At 34.7% G+C, this 18,273-nt stretch overlaps 1 protein-coding gene across 1 annotated transcript in view; it reads left to right on the top strand.

Annotated features, from left to right (window-relative positions):
• Positions 1-18,273, top strand: part of DCDC1 (doublecortin domain containing 1) — a 451,490-nt gene that overhangs the window by 54,593 nt on the left and 378,624 nt on the right. The window lies entirely within an intron of this gene.

Below are 18,273 nucleotides of genomic sequence, written 5' to 3'. Positions count from 1 at the left end.
TTCTTGCCACTCTTATTTAACATTGAGCAATCAGGGAAGAGAAAGAAATAAAGAGCATCCAAATTGGAAAAGAGGATGTCAGTGGTCCCTGTTTGCAGATGACATGATCTTATACATGATCTTTTTCTATGTAGGAAAAGCTAAAGACTCCACCAAAAAACCCTTAGAGCTGATAAATGAATGCGGCACCAAAGTTGTAGCATACAAAATAAACATACAAAAGTCAGTAGCTTTTCTATACACCAACTACTAACTAGTGGAAAAAAATATCAAGAAAGCAATCCCACTTACAATAGCTGCCAAAAAGTAAAATATTGCATTAGTCAATTTTTGAGTTGCTATAACAGAATATCTGAGACAGGGTCATTTTTAAAGAAAAACAGTTTATTTGGCTCAGGATTCTGGGACAGCTGCATCAGTGAGGGCTTCGGGCTGCTTCCACTCATGGTGGGTAGCCAGTGGCTACAGGGTGATCACATGGCAAAAAGAAGCAAGAGAGAGATGGAGGGGAGATGCCAGGCTCCTTTAAACAACCAGCTCTCATGGGAACTAATAGAGTGAGAAGTCACTACCCCCACCTACGGAGGACATTAATCTATTCATGAGGGATCTGCCCCCATGGCTCCGACACCTCCCAACACTGCCACATTGGGGATCAGATTTCAACATGAGCTTTTGGGGGGACAAAGGTTGGGGGTACAAACATATCCAAACTATATCAAGTACCTAGGAATAAATTTGACCAGGGAGGTGAAAGATCTGTACAACAAAAAGTACAAAACATTGACAGAAGAACTTAAAGAGGACACACACAAAATGGAAGGACATTTCATGCCTATGAATTGGAGGAATTAATATTGTCAAAATGACCGTACTACCCAAGGTAATCTACAGACTCAGTGCAATCCCTATCAAAATACCAGTGACATTCTTCACAGAAATAGAAAAAACAATCCTAAAATTTGTATGGAACCACAAAAGACCCTGAGTCAACACAATCCTGAGCAAAAAGAATGAACCTGGAGGCATTACACTACCTGACTTCAAAATATACTACAAAGCTAGAGTAGTCAAAATAGCATGGTTATGGCATAAAAACAGATATATGGACCAATGGAACAGACTAGAGAACCAAGAAATAAATCTGCATATCCACAGCCAACTGTTTTTTGACATAGGTAGCAAGAGTGTACATCGGGGAAAGGACAGCCTTTTCAGTAAATGGTGCTGAGAAAACTGGATATCCATATGCAGAGGAAAGAAGTTAGATTCCTATCTGTCACCGTGTGCCAAAATCAACACAAAATGGATTAAAGACTTAAAGACATGAAACTATAAGACTACTAGAAGAAACCATAGGGGAAACACTCCAAGACATAGATCTGGGCAAATTTTTGGAGATGACTTCTAGAGCATAGGGAACAAAGGCAAAAAAAGACATTGAATTACATCAAACTGAAAAGTTTCTGCACAGCAAACATTCAATAGAGCAAAGAGTCAATCAGGAGAATGTGAGAATATTCGCAAACTATTCATCTGACAAGGGATCAATATCCAGAATATGCAAGGAATTTAAACAACTCAACAGCAAAAAAAAAAAAAAAAAAAAAAATCAAATCCAATTAAAAAATGGGCAAATGACCTGAATAGATATTTCTCTAAAGAAAACATATATACTAGTCTGTTTCTGTTGCTTATAATAGAAATTCTGAAACTGGCTAATTTGTAAACAAACAGTAACTATTGCCTACAGTTTCAGAGGCTGGGAAGTTCAAAGTCCAGGGAGCACATCTGGTGAGGGCCTTTTCTTGGTGGTAACTCTAGAGCGATGCAGGGTATCACATAGCAAAATGACAGAAGCAGAGAGAGAACTAACTCCTCGCTCCTCATTTTAAATCCCTCAGAACCACACCCATGATCACCTTTGGCATGGTACCCACGAGCTAATCACCCCTTCAAGACCTTACCTCTTAATTACTGTAATAGGATTTTCCACCCTCAACAGTTATAGTAGGGATTAAGCTTCAATGAGTTTGGGGGGACATTCAATGCACAGCAACATACAAATGGCCACCACATATTTGAAAAAATGCTCAGTGTCAGTAATCACTGGGGAAATGCACAGTGAGATAACATCTTGCTCCAGTTAGAATGGCTGTTAAAAAAAGACCAAAAATAACAAATGCTGGTGAGGATGTGGAGTAAAAGGAACTCTTATACACTGTTGGTAGAAATGTAAATTAGTACAGGCATTATGGAAAACAGTACGAAGTTCCTCAAAAAACTAAAAATAGAGCTACCTTATGATCCAACAATCCCACTGCTGGGTATTTATCCAAAAAAATTGCATATTGAAGAGATATCTGCACTCCCATGTTTATTTCAGCACTATTAGTAATAGCCAAGATATAGAATCCACATAGGTGTCCATCAACAAGTGCATGCATAAAGAAAATGTGGTATACATACACAATGGTTACTACTCAGTCATGAAAAAGAATGAAATTTGCAGCAACTTGGATGAGTCTGGAAGACATTAAGTAAAGTTAAATAATCAGGCACAGAAATATAAATACTGCATATTCTCACTCTTATGTGGGAGCTAAAAAAAAGAGTCAAGCTTTTAGAAATAGAGAGTAGAATTGTGGTTAATCTAGGCTGGGAAAGGGGAGAGGGATAGAGAGAGATTGGTTAATGGACACAAAATTACAGCTAGATAGGAAAAATAAGTTCTAGTAGTGTACAGTAGTGATGGGCATCTATAATTAAAAGTAATTTATTCTATGTTCTTTAAAGGCTAAAAAGATCACATGTTCTCATCACAAAGAAATGATAAAATTTTGTAATGATAAATATGTTAATTACCCTGTTTTGATCACCACACATTGTATCCATGTATTGAAATATAACTTTGTACCCCATAAATATGTATAATCAATAAGTTTTAATTAAAAAATAAATTCTTTAAAAAAAATTCAGACTCCTGGATCCCATTCCAAACCTATTAAGAATCTCTTGAGCTTGTGGCCTGGGAATCTGAATTTCAGCAAAATTCTCCAGATGATTCCTAGCCCCATGAAGTTTGAGAACTCTTTTTCCAGTGTTCTAAAACTTCAGATGTATTAATTAATGGACATCTTCATATATTTCTTTCTTTTTTGTTCTCCTATACTTCTCATATGGTTTAAGAGAAAGAAAATAATTTGTGGGGTAGAAAAAAGAGGTCGTACATAATTAGTAACTAGTTATTAGGATAGAATGAGTGCAGGGAGTTCAGAAATCAGGAAGAGAAAAATGTCTACAAGTCAAAACAAAGGGAGTAGTCTATGTGTAGCAAGTCTGACTTAGAAAAAAATAAATACTCCCTTTGAATTTGTATGTAAACATATTTCATTGTAAATACTTTTCTCTGTAATTACTGCAAAACAACATAAGTATTGAGGGAATTATTCATATATGATTGTCAAGGTATAAATAAATAGTATACTTTATCAGATGCCTTTAAGCCAGAGGAAAATACAGACTTCTGTAATATTCACCATTTGAAAAATAACTCAGTAAGCCTAACTCCCCCCCCCAAAAAAAAAACTTTAAGAAAATTTTCAAGTTTAAGAAAGACCCAATTCAACTGAAAAAATACAACATGATAATATGATTGTGGAATGTTCACACGCAACTGAATAACTGTACCAGCAGAGATTTTCCTAATAGGGTGTGTAAAATAATTTAGAAAAAATTTAAGAGGTTTAAAAAGGAGCGTCTGGGGTAAGAAAATTTGATTAAGGTTTTTCACCATGGATTTCAACAGGGGAGGTCAGGCATAATTAGTATGTTGGAAGTTCTTTTAGGAGCTTCTTATGAAATATGAGGAAAAGCCTATTGGCACTAATTATTATTGTTTTAAAAATTAGCTTATCTTTTTACACCAGAAATTAATATCTGATTAAAAAACATGAAAGCAATTTTTTAAAATATGGAATTTGATAATATAGATTATTCTTAAGAGGCTATGAATAGCCAATTATCTTCTGTTTATTTAATGTGAATTTCTAGGGTTTTACAATTGGATTATTTTAGTATAAGTAATTATTTAGTAGTCAAAAAAATTGTTTTGAAGAGAAATCCTAAGAAAAACAAAAATGTGAATTTCCTCAATGGAAAGAAAAAAATGAGAACTTTTAGTCTAAAGATTTATTTATTTTACTGGTTGTATTAGTCCATTTCTGTTGCTTATGACAAAATACACGGAACTAAGTATTTTATAAAGAAAATGAAATTTATGGCTTACAGTTTCAGAGGTTGGAAGTCCAAAATCTAGGGAACACAGCTGTGAAGGTCTTGGTGGTGGTGACAGTGATGTCAGGGTATCACATTATGAAAATGATGGAACAGAGAGAGAGACAGACTCTCTTCTTTTAAAGTCCTCAGAACCATACCCCTGACTACCATTTTTAATCCATTCATTGTGGCTTGGTCCTACAATCTAATCACCTCTTGAAGGCTCCACCTTTCAATTACCATAATAGGATTTTCCACCCTCTTAACAGTCACAGTGGGGGCCAAGTTTCTAATACATAGAACTTGGGGGACACAATTTAAGCTTCAGTGAGCTCGACGGGGGGGGGGACATTCAGTCTACTACACTGGTGGAACTTAAAAATAGTCATTATTTAGAGGCAGTTAAGACATAAACATGATGTTGAATCTGAAAAGGTAAAATTTATTTCTGTGCTTTTTAAATTAAAATTGTTTTATAGTTTTCATATGTACGTTTTATGTTTTTAATTGCTAAGAACATATAACAATCATTGTTAAAATGAAGGGTTTATTAGATTAGTCTTCATAGTACCTTATCATTAAAGTATCTTTGATAATCTTTACCTAGCTTCTGGATATTGGAATCACAGAATTTTATGAAACTATCTTGTCAAGCAACTCAGAAAAACAAGACTTAGAGAGAAGTTAACCGCCATATCTAAAGTAGATGAACTGGAATAGCTAGGACTAGAACCCGTTTTCTGACTTCAAGAGCAATATTTTTTTATTATTCAAAACTGCCACAAATATACTTTTTTTTACATTTTAATTTTTGTATGTACCCTTACTTAAATATGATTTAACATAAGCATTAAAAATAAAAACATGAAAGATATGTTTCCAATCGTAATAGAGATACTAGTATCAGACTAGTCATCCCATTCTAAACTGAAAAATGGGACAAAATAATGAGACAACTGTTTTTAATTATTAGACACCAGGAAGCACTATATATAATACCTGAGAGAAGGTAGAAAGTTGAAGTGAGTTCTACAATTTACCCCGATTTTGTACTTGGAGGCCAATTTTGGACTGTTTTGTTTAGAAAGAAAATCCAAGAAGAGTGCAGTGGTTTCCATAACCTGAAGAGAAAGACATCAAGGTTCTAGGAGGCTGGAATGGCTGGAAATTTGCAGCACAATACCATAAAAGAGGAAGCTATTTAGAGAATAGTTTCCAGAGTTTGTTGTGTCTTTGGCTGAATATTAAGTTGCTCATGCATAGTGTGATACTTTTTATTACTTAAAAAAGTAGTATTACCTTATTGCGCAGGGTAAGACCCTCAACAGCATGTTAAGTTAGAATAGTAAGAGAGAACATTCTTGCCTCATTCCTGGTCTCAGGGAAAAAACTGTTCAGTCTTTTATCATTAAGTATGAAGTTAAATAATTGTTTAGTAGACGTTCTTAGCCAGATTGAAAAGTTCCCTTCTCTTCCAAGTTTGGTATGACTGTTGATTTTTTACATAAACGAGTATGAAATTTTGTCAGGTTCTTTTCCTATTTCTACTGAAATAAGCATATGGTTTTTCTCATTCTCTTAAGGTGGTAAACTACACTGATTAATTTTTTATTATTAAGCCAACTTCGCATTCCTGGGATAAAATCCACTTGATCATAATGTACTATTGTTTTTATGAATTGTTGTATTTGATTTGGTAATATTTTATGGAGAAATTTTGCATCTACAATCAAGAGGATATTGATATGTATTTTTCCTTTCTAGTAATGTCTTTATAATGCTAATCTCAAATAAGAGGGTAAGTTTTCCCTCTTTCTTTATTTTCTAAAAGGTTTGTGTACAACTGGTATTATTTGTTTCTTAAAGGTTTGATAGAAGTCGTCAATGAGGTCGTTTGGGCCCAGAGGTTTTTTTTTTTTTTGGAAAATTTTTAATTAAAATTCAACTTCTTTAATAAATACAAAGGTTTTCAGATTTTTAGTTTTTTCTTTCTAGAAATTCCTCCATTTTATCTGTTACCAGTTTTATTGGCAAAATGTTGTTCATATTACTACCTTATCATCCTTTTTATGACTACAATATCTGAAGTCACAGACCCTCTTTCACTACATGGAATGGTATTTTTTTTTTTCCTTTTTCTTGGTCAGGCTTGCCAGAATCTTACCAGTTCTATTGATCTTTTCAAAGGGCCAACTTCTGTTTCTGCAGATTTTTTTCTATTGTCTGCCCATTTTCTTTTTCTGTTTCATTGATTTCTACTCTATTATTTCCTTTCTTCAACTAACTTTGAGTAAAATTTCCTCTTCTTTTTCTAGCTTCTTAAGGTTAAACCTTAGATATTTGATTTTAAACATTTCTCCTTTTTAAATCTTAGTATTTATCTAAGTACAGGTTGAGCATCCCTAATATGAAAATTTGAAATCCAGAATGCTTCAAAATCCAAAACTTTTTGAGTGCAAGCAAGATGCCACAAATGGAAAATTCCACACCTGACTTCATGACAGCTTACAGTCAAAACGCAGGCACACAACAGAGTTTATTCAGCCTCCCCAAGAGAAAAGAAGACCCTCCCAACTCCCTTCAGCTGTGAGGTATCATTTCCACATATCCCCAGATTCCGCCAGGCAAGAATGCCCACAAAGGGTAATAAGATGGTCCCTAAGTACTGTTGTGTGAATAAATATAAGAAAATGAATGCTTAGGAGCAGCATATAAATTCAGAATCAGGAATGATGGTGATGCCACATAACCACAGATTGTCCACATGGGTGGCTGAGACAGTGACGTGTTTGCTTTCTGGTGGTTTGATACACACAAACTTTGTTTCATGAACAAGATTATTTAAAATACTGTATAAAATTACATTCAGGCTATGTGTATAATGTATATATAAAATATAAATAAATTTCATTTTAGACTTGGGGTCCCACCCCCAAGATAATTCATTATGTATATGCAAACATTCCAAAATCCTCCAAAATCTGAAATATGAAATATTTCTGGTCCTAAGCATTTTTTTTAAAGTCACCAGTTGTTCCAAGCATTTTGGAAAAGGGATATTCAACCTATACTACTTTAGCTTGATTCCACAAATTTGAGAGATTGAATTCATTTTCATTCTAATTTCCCTTCATATTTCTTCTTTGAGTCATGTGTTGTTTAGAACTGTGTTATTTAATGTTCATATATCTGGAGAGTGACCTGACACCTTTTTTTATTTATTTCTAATTTAATTACATTGTGATCAGGAAACATATGTTATATGATTTTAATCCTTTGAGATTTAACATATTGAGACTTGTTTAATGAACAGCAAATAATCTCAGTGAATGTCCTATGTACATTTAAAATAATTCCATTATGCATATCCCAATTTTTTTCTGGTATCATTTTTTTTTTCAGTGAAAAACATGCTTTAACATTTCTTGTAGTGTTGTCTCCTGGAAACGAATTACCTCATTTTTTGTTTGTCTGAGAATGTCTTTATTTTGCCTTCATTTTTGAAGGATATTTTCACTGTATATAAAATTGTAAGGCAACCAATTTTTTCTTTCAGCACTTTAAAAATACTTTTTCTCTCCACATTTAAAAGATATCTGTTATCTTCTGATATGCATTGTTTCTGAGAAGTCAGTTTTCATTGCTTTATGTGTACCCCTGAATTTAAGATGTTTCCTCCACTCTAGTTGCTTTTAATCTTTTTATCCTTGTTTACAGCAGTATGATTATGTTCTTAGTCTTGTTTTCCTCCTGCTTGAGGTTCATTGAACTTCTTGGATCTGTGGATTGATGTTTTTCATGAACTCAGAAAATATTTTGGCCGTTACTTCTTCAAATATATTCACCCCCTTCCCTGTCTGTCTAGGGCTCCAATTATACATATATAAGATTGCTTGTTATTATTCCCACAAAATACAGACACTCTGTCCTTTTCAACTTTTCCTTTTTCTTCTCTATATTTCAATTTGGATGGCTTTTATTGCCCTGTCTTAAAGTTCATTGTTCTTCTCTTTTCTAATGTCTAAACTGCTGTTAAGCCCGTCCAATGAATTTTTTCATTTGAGATATTTTATTTTTTAGGTCTAGAAGTTCCATTGGTTCTATTTTAGTTTCTGTTTCTCTTCATATTATATTCATGCTTTTCTTTAATTCCTGGAACATATTTATAATAGTTTTTTAAATGTTCTTTTTGGTTAACTCTATTTTGCAGTCTATTTCTATCGATTGACTTTCTCCTGGATATGGCTTGCCTGTTCTGGGATCTTTATAAATGTCCTGCAGTTCAGCAAGACTTCTTCCCTCTGACTGGTCAGAATGCAAGTGCCTCCTTACCCTGCACATACTCCCACAGTTGTTTCATTTTCACATCCCCTTAGTAATTTTTTCCCTGGTACTTGTTTGTGCCAGACCTTGTGGAGTTATATTTTAAAGGAAGAAGTAAAACTATTTTATTCATAGACAACATTATAAGAACATAAAACATCCTAAAGAATCTACATTTAAAAAAACAACTAAGGAATCAATTTAGCAAGGTTATGGAATATAAGGTCAGCATACTTCTATATGCTAGTGACAAACAATTGGAAAACAAAATTTAAAAATCAAATATAAAGACATGAAATACTTAGATATTCATTTAACACAATATGTGCAAGACCTGTATCGTGAAAACAACAAATGATTGCTGGGAGATGTTAAAGAAGGGCCAGGAGATATACCATGAACATGGACTGGAAGATTCAAAATTATCAAGATACCAATTTTCTGCAAATTCATCTGTAAAAAAGTCAATACAGTACTCATCAAGATTCTAGCAGATTCTTTTCTTTGGAAGGAAGGGACAGAAATTGGTAAGGTATTTCTAAAATGTATGTGAAAATGCAGGAAATGCAAAGGAATTAGGATAGTCTGATCAGTTTTGAAACAGAACAAATTTGGAGGGCTTATACTACCCAATTTCGTTTTTTTTAATATTTGGGCTTTTGTTTATTTTTATTTATTGTTATTATTTATTTTTTAAATTGAGAAATAAAAATTGCATATTTTATGGTGTACAACGTAATGTTTGAGATATGTATAGATTGAGGAATGGCTAAACTAAGCTAATTAACATGTGCATCATCTTACATAGTTTTTTTTTGTGGTGAGAACACTTAAAATTTACTCTCAGGAATTTTCAAGTACACAGTACATTGTTATTAATTATAGTCACCATAAAGTACAATGAATATCTTGAACTTTTTCCTCGTATCTATCTAACTGAAATTTTGTATCCTTTGACCAAAGTCTCTCCAATCTGCATATACATCCTACCCCACACCCCCAGCAGTAACCGCCATTCTCTGCTTCTATGAATTAGACATTCTTAGATTCCACTTATAAATGAGTTCATGTCTGCCTGTGTCTGGCTTATTTCACTTAAGATAATGTGGCCAGGTTTATCCAAAATGACAGGATTTCTTTCTTTTTTAAGGCTGAATAGTATTCTATTTACACTACCTTATTTCAACACTTATTATAAAGCTAAATTAATCAAGGCAGAGTGGTATTGGAATAAAGATACATATAAAGAGCAAAGAAACCAAATAGAGAGTTCAGAAATAGAACCACACATACATGGGAAAATTTTTCTTGATATAAAAAAGTCTGGAAAAGACCATCTTTTTGATAAATACTGCTGAAGCAATTGGGTATTTGTATGATAAGCAATTACCTCACTCCATTCACAAAAATTAATTTAAAATTGATCATAGATCTAATAATAAAAGCAAAACTATAGTAGTTCTCACAGACAACATCTTCACATCTTTGGGGAGGCAAAGTTTTCTTAGATGGGACACAAAAATATGACCCAGAAAATTATTTAATGTCATTTATCCAAGTTGAAAAACTTCCGCTCCTCAAAAGACAGAATTAATAAAGTGAAAAGGCAAACCACAAACTGGGAGAAGATATTCAGAAAACCCTTATCTGATCAAAGAAAACCCCACTTATATTCAGAATAAACAACTTAATTTAAAAGTCAGAAGATCTGAGAAAGGCACTTTACTAAAGAAGGTATAGAAATCAGCCATAAGCAAATGAAAAGATGCTCAATATTATCACTCATTAAGGAAATGCAAATTAAATCCACCATCGGTTACCACTACACACACATTACAAGGGCTAAAATGAAAAAGACTGACAGTACCAAATGTTGGTGAAAATGTGGTGCAATGGGAAATCTCACATTTAGCTGATGAGAATACAAAATGATACAGCCATTTTGCAAAACAGCTTGGCAGTTTCATATAAAGTTAAGCATACACTTACTATACAATCTAGCAATCTCATTTCTAGGCATATACCAAGGGAAATAACATATGTCAACACGAAGATTTCTAAGTGAATGTTTATAGTAGCTTTACTGATAACAGCCCCAAACAGAAAAAACCCACTAGTCTATCAACTAGTGAATGGATGAGCAAATTATGATATATTCTCAAGGAATACTCTTCAGCAATACAAAGAAATAAGTATTGTGGTAAATGAAAGAATACAAAATGCTAGATACAAAATAAGTATCGTGGTAAATGAAAGAATACAAATGCTAGATACACAATATTACATCTTGTGAAATTATAGAACAGGCAGATTAGTGACAGAAAGCAGATCAGTGGTTGCCTAGGGCCAGGGTTATTGAGTTCTGTTTGTAAAAGAGCACGAGGAATTTTGAAGCGTTATGGAAATAGTCTATATCTTAATTGTGGTGGTTACATAGATGTACTCATTTTTCTACCTGCATAAAACTGTGCACTTAAAACAGGTACAGTTTATTTTATGTAATTTATACATCAATATAGTAGGTTTAAAAAACAAACAAAAATAATATAATTATAATTATAATCTAGGCCATTTAATTATTCTTAAGAAGAGAGCAGTTAAGGGTAACATAAACAAGGAGTATGTATTAATAGATTACTTAGAAAATCTCCTCTGGTTATCTACTTCTCATTCACATTCTAGTAATAAAACCCCAGAATACCACAACGCAACACAAATTCACAAGAAATCATTGTTGTTACAAGTCATGGTCATTACTAGTAAGAACAAATAAGTATATCTGGTGTGCATTCTATTACCTACCTTTATGAGAATAAGACAAATAACAGGCCAGCAAATTTATCTCCAGGATTTGTTCGGAAGAATACCTTTAAGCTGCTTAATAAGATGAGTACAAATTTAGCCCAGTCTCCTGGCATCTTCAGGTTAAAATAATGATCATAATTTTGATTATAAATTATTGTAAAATGTTGCCCTCAGTAAGAGATTTATGCCATATCATTTTATTACATTTTAGTTCTTCAAAAATTCATAATCTATTTGACAGTCTTTCAGTTTGCAAAAAAAAAAAAAAAAAAAAATCTATAAAAACAGATTCCCTTTCTCAAAGTAATCATGATATATTGTAGTTATCTTCTACTGAACGAGTATAATTAATTGCCAAAGGTGAAATATTTTTAGTAATCCAAAGAACTAATTTTGTAATTATCTATTCATTTTTAACACATTTTAGCTTGCTAAATTCCTTCGAAAATTCTATCCTGGGTTCTTAATTAAATGGTTTGCTGCCTATGTTTATATAGTGAATACTGTGGTAATCTACTTGCTGTACAAATACTCACTGAGTGAGCTGAATCAGTTTTCATCATTTAAGAAATATGGGCTAACAACATTTTTTTTTCCCATCAGTCAGGATGACTTTACCTACATAAAACAGAGAATCCTGATTCAAACCGACTTAAGCAAAAGGAAGCAAGAAATCCAGAGACAGGGCAGCTTTAAGCATAGTATGACATGATTTCAGCTGTATTTTCTACAATTTTATAAATTTTGTGTGCTTTCATATGTTGGTTCAAAATGGCTGCCGCACAGCCAGGAATATGTCCAGAGTCAGAAAAGGACCATCTCTTCCCTATGAATCAAGAAGCATTTCCCAGAGTCCCTTCTCTTGTCTCATTGGCTAGGCCGGATTATGTGTCCACGCCCAAAATATTCACTGACAGGGGTATGGAAATACAATATGTAACTTAAACCAGACTTGACGATTGTAGTCTTCTTTGAGTCAAAAGGGCAAAGGTGAATCCCTAAACAAAATCAGCATGTATATGTTGGTTGGGTAGGCCACCATCAGTATTGTTACAAATGTGAAGAGGTTACTTCCTAAGGACAGTACAAGGTCATGTCCTGTTCACAGAGAACTTTTGTTCTAGTGGTGGACAAAGACATTTGTAAAATGATCACATTATTAAATGTAGAATAAGTGGCATTCTTATAGTATAAGGGGAATGCTTCTGAGAAGAGATAAGCAGGATTTATCTGGGAACATATGGAGCATACTGAGGGTGGGGACCCATTCCAGACAGAGAACACAGCATGTGAAAAGCCTCCATTTCAGAGCAAGCAGGATGAATTCTAGGAAATGAAAAGTCAGTATATGAGGTGGAGAGTGGCTTTGCAGGAAAGGTTACAGATTTTTGCCACGTTCCCCCTGCAAGAGCAGTGAGAAGTCATGTAAGGGGTTTTAGTTAGGGGTAGAATAGAGGATCATCAGATTTACATTTTTGAATTGATTACTTTGGTGCTTAGTGGAGAACAGATTGGATGGTCCAGGGTAGATTCAGGGAAACTATTAGCTAACTATTGCAGGACTCTTGGTGACAGATGTAGATAACTTGGACTAGGGTGTAGTAGTGGGAATGGAGAAAAATGGATGTCTTTGTAAGATTTTTGGAAGAAAAAGCCAATAGGCCCTAATAATGGCTTGGATACATGGTGATGTGGATTGACTTGTGTCCCCCAAGTTTTATGTATTAGAGGCTTGGTCCCCATTGTGACAGTGTTAAGAGGGTGGGAAATCCTATTATGGTAATTGAAAGATCGGGCATTGAAGAGGTGATTTGATTCTGAGGACCATGCCCTAATGAATGGATTGATAATGGTGGTCATGGGTGTTATTCTGAGGGCTTTGAAAGTAGAGCATGTGAGAGTCTGTCTCTCTCTGTTCTGCTGTTTTCTGCCATGGGAAATCCCTGCATTGCTGTAAAGCTACCACCAAAGAAGACCCTCACCAGATGTGCTCCCTGGACTTTGGATTTCCCAACCTCTGAAACTGTAAGCAATAAATGTTGTTTTCTTACATATTACCGAGTTCCAGATATTTTGTTGTAAGCAACAGAAATGGACTAATACACATGGAATGAGGGACAGTGAGGTGTTTATAACTTGTGGTTTCTGGTTTGTAAATCTGGATGAATGGAGATTTCTTCCCCTATGACATGGAATGATGGAAGAGGACTAGGCTTGAAGAAGAAGAAAAGGAATTTGACTTTGGACATGTTGATTTTGAGGAATCTTTGATCTGTTTAAGTGGAAATATTTAATAGGTATTATGCCATCTGAAGTTCAGAAGAGAACCTCAGTGTGGACGTATGAATTTGGGAGTTGTCAGTATGCAGATGAAAGATGAAAGTTTGGGGAACTGTTAGGTTGCCTTAAGAGAGAATATAGAGTAAGGCAGAAATTGGGCTAGGACTTATATCAACCCCCCCCAGTGAATGAATAGAGAGGCATGAGCCTATGAAGAAGACAAAAAGCAGAAGAAAAATCAGTGGATTATTATATCTTAAAATTCAAGAGAAAAGAGTGTTTAAAGAAAGAGGAGGTAGTCAAATGATGCTCAAAGGTCAAAATTAGTGAGAATTAAGAAAATATCCTTTGGATTTGTCAACATGGTAGGTAGCCTTTGGTAATCATTGTGCGAGTTATTTCAGTAAAATGATGGCTAGAAAGCCATACTGGAATGGCCTGAGAATGAATGGGAAGAAAAGAAGTGGAAACAGAGAGCATTGTCAAATCTTCTAAGCTGTGAAGGGGAAGAGTAGCTAGAGGGAGATGTGGAATAAAGGGAGAAATTTAATTTTTAAGATAGAAAAGACTTGGTCATGTTTGTCAGTCGGAAAAATCTTGTTGAGAAAGAGTGGTTGAATATACGTGAGAGAGAAATGATAGATAATATATCCTGCTTTAAAAGCTAAGACTAAACATAATTGAAGGGATAAGTGAAATATCAGCCTTATATAGGAGCGGGGACTCCTGTGATCTAAGTAGAGGGAAAAAAGAGAGGATGGGCACAGAAGTAGGTAGGCTTGTAGCTTGGATAGTAGGAAGACAAGGCTTTAATTTTCTCCTTGATGTCATATCATCTGCCGAAATTGAAGGGGGAAGGAGGGATAGGGAGGCTGGATAGAGACAAGCAGACTGGAGATGGTTGGAAGTACTCAGTGTGGAAAATGGGGGAGATATTTTACTAAAGAAATGCAATAGAAGTGACTGGGCAGTATTGAGGAACCATGGAAGTTGGTGATTATGAATAATAGTAATGCTGATGTGTTCAGGCGTGTGACTTTCTCCAGCAGCACCAGGCTTCTCAGCGTGCACATGGAGGATGGAAAGTGAAGATCACCCATAGTTCGGATTTTGCAAGCTATCTGTGGCAAAAGTTATCTGTGAATGAAAAAGAATGACTAGAGTGAGGGGAGTTGGGAATTGGCGTGCTTGAACATCAGTGTCGGAGGGGCGGGGTCAGGGTTTATGGTTTATTTGTTTTGTTTGTTCAATCAGAGGGTTAGAGAGAAATTATCTTGAAATAGCATTTTAAGTAACAACACTTTCCAAACCTGAGATTGTGTGATATGAGAGAGCAAAATCCCACCACTTGAGAAGGTTCTGGGGAAATTAGTAAACTCAAGACAAATCCTGGTTTCCTTTAAAAGAGGTTGAGGGTCTAGTCAAATTTGTTGATCAGGGGAAGCATTTTCAGAGTGCTCAATGGGAGGGTTTTAGAAATAGATAAAGGAGTTGAGGCTAATTTATACAGGGCAGGAAAATATAGAACATTATGTGAACGATGATGCAGGAGATCAGAGTAGGAAAACTTTTTCTGTAAAGGCCAAATAGTAAATATTATTGGTTTTATGGGCCATAAGGACCTTGTAGCAACTATTTCATTTCTATTATTATAGCATGAAGGCAGCCATAGAAAACATATAAATGATCGAGTATGGCTGTTTTCCAAGGAAATTTTATGGGTACCTAAATTTGAATTTCATATTATTGTCAAATATCACTAAATATTATTCTTCTTTTGATTATTATTTTTAAGAGTTAAAAATATATAAACCATTCAGCCCATAGGCCATACAAAGTTGGTCCCTCGGCTGTAGTTTGCTGACCACTGCAGTAGAGGATCTTTTGAAGAGAGTGTGTTGGGAGGTATAAATTTGGGCTTATACTTCTGGGCATTGATGCATGAAAACGTGTTCAAAGTTTTCAAGATTCTCTGATTTTGAGGAGGACAAACACTGTTGGATCTGATGGTTTGTTGATGTGGCTCATATGGCCTGGGGTGACATTGTTCTAACGATACTCTCTCACTTGGACTGAGGTAGTGGCAACCCTGAGGTTTTAGACTGTGTAACCATAGCACCTCCATGGTGGCCATTCCAGGAGTTGCAAACTCTGCACTGTCTGTGCCTGGGGATGGAGTTGACTCCCAGAACTGTAAGCAAGTAGATTAAACTGAGAAGAGTTTGTGGAATATCTCTTCCCAGGTGCTTGTCCAGAAGATCCTGGTTTTATGGCATAATCGTTTTAAATTTTAGTATCAGAAGAGTTCTCCGTAACCTAAGCTATAAGGAATTAACAAAATATGAATTTGTATTAGTAATATTGTAACAAGCTTAACAGGTACAGACGAATGGAATTACTATTTTAATTAACCTTAATATCACAACAAGATGGCACCATAGAATATTTTTCAATTGTGAAATATAAGAATGACCTTAGAAGTAGAAGCTTCATTTCGGGGCTTTTGACAGAAACGTACCTTGATACTAATTTGTACCACTGATAATTTGCTCTGAGAAAATGATAACTGAAGGTTGGCATTGCTTAAACACTGCAAAGGACCTTTCATCCTGCAAGCAGGAAAGAATGACAGTGTTGCTGATGCATTATTAATTTCTAGCATGTGATTTTATAATATCAGTTTATATACTCATTTAACTCTTAAAACTTGGCTTGCACAAACAGTTTTACTAATGCTTTAACACAACGAAAAGAGGGATCTTTGAGTTAAAAAGTGATGTAATTTTATTTGACTGATTTTTTTTTTAGTTAAAGGCCACAATATTTGAAATAATTTGAAAAAATCATCGAAATTCTTGTTGAAATAAATGGTACTGTCTTTAAATAGTTCATAGTTTTACTTAGTTTAATTGATAAATTATAACTTTGGAGGATATTTAGATATTTGAACCTTCACTAGTAACTAGAGAATATAATTTGTGCTGAAGGACTTTGTTACACTTTTAAATAATAGCTTTATAATATTAAGAAATTGAAAACTGAACATAAAGAATGGAAAGAAAAAGAATGTGAAGGACATAAAGGGGAGACTATGTCTTCCTTAGGGTCTGTGGGACCAACTGTAGATTCTTAACAGTATTCGGAGATAATTGGCTAGGGAAGAATTGGTACCAGATTATCTCCCTTAAGTATTCCTGTCAGTGAGCATGGTGGGAGAGATGGTAGTGGTAAAAGTGTAATCTTTGGGCACAAGGTCACACAAGGACGTGACCAATAGGAGAATTTTGCTGTTCAGAGCCCAATTGTGTTAATTACTTAGAATATTAAAAAACACAAGGATGTATACTATGCCAATGTTAGTCAATATGTTCCACTCTCCTTTCTGTCTCAAGACAGAGACAAAACTCGTTTGTCCTCCTGATACCTTCTCTTATATTTTGAACATTGTTTTCCAAGCATCTTTAGTAAAGGTTTCAGTCGATGGGATGGGGGTCCTAGGTGAACTTGTGGATAGTAGTCACTAAAGAAATTGACCCAAGAGAATGAAAGGGAAAGCAGGAAGAGTAACATTTAGAGCATCACCAGGGTTGTTACCTTATTCGATTCAGTGGCAAGGGCCAGTCCCTGCCAAGGGGAAGGGGGCTGGAGAGAGGTAGAAAAAGTGATATCAGAGGGGCTATTCCAAGTTAGAGAGCACTGTATCTGTCTTGTTAGGACACATGGCATTGGTCAGGAATTGAATGCCTGCATTTACACACTCCAAATAGGCAGATTAGGAGTTAATGAATTTGTTCCATATGGCAGTATTTATAGTCACGTGTAAAGTACATTGCAAGTACTTTGTTATTTAACTAGGTAAAGCATTGACATTGTCAAAGATCTTTTCCTCATAAATTAGAGTTCAAGATTATTCCTATGATGTTATTCTTAATAACAAACAGATATGCTTTCTTGATTGTGAGGAAAATAGCAGCAATACACAGTTTCTGAAGAATTGCCCAACACACTGAACTGCAGCTAGTGTGCAAGAAACACATATAACCACGTGAATGCCCATGGGTATATGTGGCACATGGGAACATTGTTAGTCACATGTAGTAGAAGAATAAAGGCTGAGAACCTTTGATATAGCTCATTAAAGGCCAATTCATCAAATTAAATTTGTCAGTTAAATATTTGCCTTTAAAATGCAACACGTCATTTGATACAGCAACTAGACAAACCAAATCAGTCACAATGTCTGAAAGTTGTTTTCCAGACTGAAAGGGAAGTACAATTTTGCCTCTATATAAACATTAAAGTGTTTAAATATGTTCATTGTCACAAAGCAAATGGACTGGTTGAGATAGAACTGGGATGATGGGTTTCAATTTTAAAGTAGGAATAAAAGTGGGCAAAAATGAAGATGGGGTGGTATCAGCAATTGAAAGATGGTTTGAACAATTGGAAGATGTTCTTTTTATTGTATAATAATAAATTAACACTGTCCTTTGGTAGTAGTTCTTGGGTTTAGGAAAGCAATATAGCTATAAATAGTAAAAATGCACAACAGAATACTTTCAATTTTTATTTGAAATGTATTTTGTA

This window comes from Cynocephalus volans, chromosome 4 (assembly GCF_027409185.1).
Source record: "Cynocephalus volans isolate mCynVol1 chromosome 4, mCynVol1.pri, whole genome shotgun sequence".
NCBI classification, from domain to species: Eukaryota; Metazoa; Chordata; class Mammalia; order Dermoptera; family Cynocephalidae; genus Cynocephalus; species Cynocephalus volans.
This window is presented reverse-complemented; position numbering and strand designations above follow the sequence as displayed.